Genomic DNA, 6,700 nt, shown 5'->3' with positions numbered 1-6,700 from the left:
CATTAGGAAACCAGGTCTTTATGGGCTGCACAACCTCAGCCAGCACTTTCCATTACAAAACCTGCCCTTGGGTTTCCTAGTCACTGTCAGAAAATCTCAAAAAGGATGTGCACTGCTTTAGAGACAGGGAAGAAGGGTGGGGAGCTAGGTGAGACTTAGTTCTTTAGGGGCTAAAGAGAAGCAGAGGAGCATGAGAAGTGTCTAGGAGAATGCCCACAACTGGCTCACTTCCATCCCTTCATCTTCCCTCATGCCCTGTTTTGATGTTGGGCAAATGCCACCAAGTTCTAACAGTGCAATACGTATTGTCCAGGGCAGCAGAAGGGCAGGTGGTTGCTCCATGTTCCTAAGCCCGACTGTGCCTTCCCATTCGAGCTGGACTTCCCCTCTGGATTGCGGTTTTCAGAACCTTCTCGACCAGTGTGGAGAAACCATAGAAACCACACGGAAGGTAATTTGAGTGAGTACTTTTCTCAGTTCTTCCAAGGATGTTGCATCACATGCTGCAGTTCCCTGCAGGATGCATAAGAGTGGAGTTAATTCATTACAGAATATGCCCTAGGACAACAGGACTGAATTCTCTCAGAAAGAAAGGTGTTTTTTTTTTTTTTTGTTAAATAAACAGAAAGATTAGTAAAACATATGCTATAACAACCCCCTATATACACACATACGTCATCCATCTTCAACAATTAATAACAACTTGTCCATTTTGTTTCATCTATCCACTCCCTCCAGTACTTTTCGGGGGGGTGTTGGGGATGAGTATTTTATTTTGTTTCTTTCTTTAGATAGTCTTGCTGTCACCCAGGCTGGAGTGCGGTGGTGTGATCTCGGCTCACGGCAACTTCTACCTCCCAGGTTCAAGCGATTCTTTGCCTCAGCCTCCCAAGTGGCTGGGACTACAGGTGTGCCACCGCCCCTGGCTGATTTATTTATTTACTTATTTATTTTATTTACTTATTTAGATTTTTAGTAGAGACAGAGGTTTTACCATGTTGGCGAGGGTGGTCTCAAACTCCTGGCCTCAAATGATCCACCTGCCTTGGCCTCCCAAAGTGCTGGACTACAGGCGTGAGCCAACGTGTCTGGCTAGGATGAGCATTTTAAAGCAAGCTCCAGACGTCATGAAATTTCACCCACAAATACTTCAGTATGCAAATTTCACTGGTAAAAACCTTTTATTCTACTTTTTTTTTTCCTTTTTTTTTTTAAATTATTTTTTATTTTTTTTTTATTGACATCTCACCATGTTGCCCAGGCTGGTCTCAAACTCCTGGGCTCAAGCAATCCTCCCACTTCAGCCTCCCAAAGTGCTGGAATTACAGGCATGAGCCACTGCGCCTGGCCAAACCCTTTAAAAATATGATCTCTATGCCATTATCACACAACAATGTAATAACGCTGCACATTGCACCAACAAATATAATTAGTAACATCTAAAACAATAATATTAATAAGATTTATAATAAATTAATAACATCCACTACCCAAACCATATTCAAATTTCATTGATTATCTCAAAAAATGGCCTTTTTTATAGGATCCAGACAAAACCTACACATTGATTTAGTTCTCATGGCTGTTAAGTCTTCGAGCAAATCTTTAATCTCTATAAACCCCAGTTTCTTCATCTGTAAAATGAGAATAATTAATATCCAGCTCTTGGAGTGTGTTGTTTTCCTTGGGCTGCCTTAACAAGTTCCACAAATTCAGTGGCTTAAAACAACAGAAATTTATTCTCTGGCAGTCTTGGAGGCCAGAAGTCCAAAATCAAGGCATCAGCAGGGCCATACTCTTTGAAGCCTCTAGGGAAGCATCCTGTCTCACCTTTTCCAGCTCCTGGTGGCTGCTGGTCATCCTTGGTGTTTCTTGGCTTGTACATACATCACTCAAGTCCTCACCTATTATAAGGACAGTCACCTTAGAGCGCACCCTAATCCAGTGTGTCCTCATCTTAACGTAATTATATCTGCAGAAACCTTATTTCCAAATAAGGTTACATTCACAGGCACTAAGGGTTAGGACTTGAACAGATTTTTTAGGGAGTCATAGTTGAACCTATCACACATGATATTTGTATGGGGAAAATACAATACTGCTGTGGCAAGTAAGAATCACTTAATAAAAATGGTGGTAATGTTCAGTATTACTACTATAAGAATAGATGACCACAGCTCAACTTCAATTAGAACAGTTGAGGAATATGATGTGACAAAAGCAAATGGAGGCAAGGCAACTGTAGGAAACAGAAAGTTGTAGAGAGAACCTGGCATTTTCCAACATCAATTAGAGGCCTATGAGGAAAGGGAATTTGGCTTGGAGTCATAAGTTTATTTCTCTCTCTCTCTCTCTTCTTAGAGATAGGATCTCACTATGTTGTCCGGGCTAGAGTGCAATGCCTATTCACAGTCACGATCCCACTACTGATCAGCACAGGAGTTTTGACCTGTTCAGTTTCTGCCTGGACTGGTTCACCCATCCTTAGGCAACCTGGTGGTCCCCTGCTCCCAGGAGGTCACCATATTGATGCTGAACTTAGTGCGGACACCTAATTGCCATCATGCGCTACAGTCCAGGACTTCTTGGGCTCAAGTGATCCTCCCACCTCTGGAGTAGCTGGGACTACAGGCATGCACTGCTGTGCCCTACAGGAGTCAAAAGTTTAAGTGCTGCAACTTCCTCATGGGGAAGCTGTTTAACCAGAAAGACTAGATCTCAGAGCTATTTATTTATTTATTTATTTATTTATTTATTCATTTATTTATTTACCTTTTCTGTTCTCTTAGATGGCTAGATCAGAAAATCCCTGTATTCCTTGCCAGCTCTATTTTTCTGTGATTCATTCATTACCTGTTTCAAATTACCCCAATTTGGTCAGAAGAAACTCAGAATTTTGAAATGTTAGAGGCTTTTGCAAATGGAAAGTTGAATTGGAAGAGCAATCAAGATATCTTTGTAGGCCAGGCATGGTGGCTCGCACCTGTAATCCCAGCACTTTGGGAGGCCAAGGCAGGAGGATTACCTGAGGTCAGGAGTTCGAGAGCAACCTGACCAACATGGAGAAACCCTGTCTCTACTAAAAATACAAAATTAGCCGAGCTTGGTGGCACACGCCTGTAATCCCAGCTACTCGGGAGGCTGAGGCAGGAGAATCGCTTGAACCCAGGAGGTAGAATTATAATTTGTGACAGAACTTCCTGCATATGTATTAGGTTGTGCAAAGGTTTTTGCGCTTTTTGCCATTAAAATGGTAAACCCGCCATTACTTTTGCACCAACCTAATAGAATTGAAGAACAAATCCAGACCTTCAGTCTTCATTTGTGCAATTCTAGTTCTGTGTGTTTGTTTTCCATAAGGAGAATACATAGTAGTCATTAAATGCTGTTCACTAAATATTTGCAGCTCTTTACCTTTGGGGCACCTGGTAGGATTTGGGTTATGTAGCTCTTTTTGGGTCAATGAAATTTGAGCAGGAATGACATGTGACCCTTCCAGGTGGAAAGCAGTGTGTAATTCACCATCTTCACCTCCCCAACGTCCTGATGATCAAGGAAGCCACTGCTGAGAGGACACCGCTGCCAGCCTGGGCCCTGAGTGGTGGCAGCAGCAAAGATGGCCCGCAGCCCCACCTTGGACATGTAGCAAAAGTAAGAAATAAATGTGATCGCTGCAATTTGGGGGTTGGTTGTTACTGTGGCATAGGCCATTCTATCCTGGCTGACACAGTATTTTTTTTTAATACTGAAAAAGAAGCTGGGCCAGGCACAGTGACTCGTGCCTGTAATCCCAACACTTTGGGAGGCCAGGATAGGGGGACTGCTTGAGGCCAGGAGTTCGAAACCAGCCTGGGTGACACAGTGAGATGTTGTCTCAACAAAAAATAAAAAATATTAGCCAGGCTCTAGGCATGGTGCCTCATGCCTGTAATCTCAGCACTTTGGGAGTCTGAGGCAGGCGGATCATGAAGTCAGGAGTTCGAGAGCAGCCTGACCAACATGGTGAAACCCTGTCTCTTCTAAGAATACAAAAATTAGCCGGACATGGTGGCACATGCCTGTAATCCCAGCTACTAAGGAGGCTGAGCCAAGAGAATCACTTGAACCCGGGAGGCAGAGGTTCAGTGAGCCGAGATTGCACCACTGCATTCCAGCCTGGGCGACAGAGTGAGACTCCATCTCAAAAAAAAAAAAAAAAAAAAAAAAAAAAATTAGCTAGGCACAGTGGCACATGTCTATAGTCCCAGCTACTTGGGAGGCTGAGGTGAGAGGATTACTTGAGCTCCGGAGGTGGAGGCTGCAACGTGCTGTGATAGAGACACTGCACTCCAGCCTAGGTGACAGAGCAGACCCTGTCTAAGAAATAAATAAATAAAAATAAAAGAGAGATTTCAAAAAAGTCAATTCTGTAGCAAACCAGGGCATTTCTACACTTTAGGAGCAAAGGGATTGTGATTTTTGGCCAGCAATTTAATTTCCCTTGCTTAACTTTGTAATTATCTCACATGCTCCCTGAAGCCTTAAAGTCAGATCTCTGCCTACCCTTCATTCACATCCCCAAACCACTTAGAGCAGAAACCAAGTTCCCACCTGCCCTGGCCTTCCAAAGTGCTGAGATTACAGGGGTGAGCCATCACTCTTGGCCCCCAGCTTTCTTTTCTTTTTTTGTTTTATTTTTTTGAGATAGAATTTTGCTCTTGTTGTCCAGACTGGAGTGCAATGGATCAATCTTGGCTCACCGCAACCTCTACCTCCCCAGTTCAAGCGATTCTCCTGCCTCAGCCTCCCGAGTAGCTGGGATTACAGGCACGCACCACCACGCCTGACTAATTTTGTATTTTTAGTAGAGACAGGTTTTCTCCGTGTTGGTCAGGCTGGTCTTGAACTCCCGACCTCAGGTGATCCGCCCGCCTCGGTCACCCAAAGTGCTGGGATTACAGACGTGAGCCACTGCACACCAGCTTTTTTTTTTTTTTTTTTTTTTTTTAAGATGAAGTCTCGCTCTGTCACCAGGCTGGAGTGCAGTGGCACGATCTTGGCTCGCTACAATCTCCGCCTCCCGGGTTCAAGCAATTCCCCTGCCTCAGCCTCCCTAGTAGCGGGGACTACAGGCACCTCGCCACCATGCCCGGCTAACTTCTTGTGTTTTAGTAGAGACAGAGTTTCACCATGTTGGCCAGGATGATCTCGATCTCCTGACCTCATGACCCGCCCGCCTCAGTCTCCCAAAGTGCTGAGATTACAGGCCTAAGCCACCACGCTCAGTCCCCACAACTTTCTTTAGGAGTCAACCAAACTTACACCAGGCTGTGTGAAAAGTCACAGCTTTGTCTAGTTTAGACACAAATCCAGGCAGAGGTTCTGGTTACGACAAAACACAACATCTGTCCTCCTCCTCCTTCTTGCCTCATTCATTCAATGATATTTATTGACTGCTACTGTGTGCCACGCCTTGTGCAAGGCCCTGGAGAAAGGGCCCTTAAAAGCCACAGATCCTGCCTCCAAGACTGACTGGCCACCTGTGCCCTTCCCTGATTCCTGCCCCTGCCTCCTGCACTCCTACTGAGACCTCATTATTTTCCTATCAATCTTCTTCTTCTTCTTCTTCTTCTTCTTCTTCTTCTTCTTCTTCTTCTTCTTCTTCTTCTTCTTCTTCTTCTTCTTCTTCTTCTTCTTCTTCTTCTTCTTCTTCTTCTTCTTCTTCCTCCTCCTCCTCCTCCTCCTCCTCCTCCTCCTCCTCCTCCTTCTTCTTCTTCTTTCTTTTTTTTTTAGATGGGAGTCTTGCTCTGTTACCCGCACTGGAGTGCAGTGGCAAGATCTCAGCTCACTGCAACCTCCACCTTCCGGGCTCAAGCCATCCTCCCACCTCAGCTTCCTGAGTTGCTGGGATCACAAGCGTGTGCTACCACACCTAGCTAATGTTTGTATTTTTGGTGGAGATGGGGTTTCACCATGTTGCCCAGGCTGGTCTGAAACTCCTGACTTCAAGTGATCTGCCTGCCTCACCCTCCTAAAGTGCTGGGATTACAGGCGTGAGCTACCATGCCCAGCTCCCAACTTTCTTTAGGAGTCAATTGAGCTCAAACCAGAAACTTCTGTTGCCAGATTATTAAATCTTAGGGTCTTTAGACAACTTCTGTGTAGTACAATGCTTCTCAAACTGGTTTCTGTAATGATATTCTTGGGCAGCTAAGAGTCTTCAGGTTGGGAAAACACTATCTCAAGGAATTAAAGATAATCTATAAAACTTTTGGCTATGTATTATTACTAAATATATAACATACCTTTATAACATAAAATAATTCAACCAAAGTAAAAATCACAAATGCAGGGTAATTGTGTTATTTTGGCATTAGGTGCAATATTTGTTAAAATGAGGTCAACAGATCCCAGGGCACAGGGAGTGAGGTGGGTTCTCTGGACATATTTTTGGGAGACGTGCATTCTCCAGTTTAAGAAGCACCAACACGGGTAGTAGATCCCAAAGCTGGCTTTATATTGGTTTGCTTGTCTGTCTTTCTTTCTTTCTTTCTTTCTTTCTTTCTTTCTTTCTTTCTTTCTTTCTTTCTTTCTTTCTTTCTTTCTTTCTTTCTTTCTTTTCTTTCTTTCTTTCTTTCTTTCTTTCCTTTCTTTCCTTCCTTCCTTCTTTCTTTCTTCCTTTCTTTCTTTTTCTTTTCTTTCTTTCTTTCTTTCTTTCTTT

Source organism: Macaca thibetana, chromosome 3 (genome assembly GCF_024542745.1).
Source record: "Macaca thibetana thibetana isolate TM-01 chromosome 3, ASM2454274v1, whole genome shotgun sequence".
Taxonomy (NCBI): domain Eukaryota; kingdom Metazoa; phylum Chordata; class Mammalia; order Primates; family Cercopithecidae; genus Macaca; species Macaca thibetana.
The sequence above is the reverse complement of the archived record's forward strand: the minus strand, read 5'-3'. Positions refer to the sequence as shown.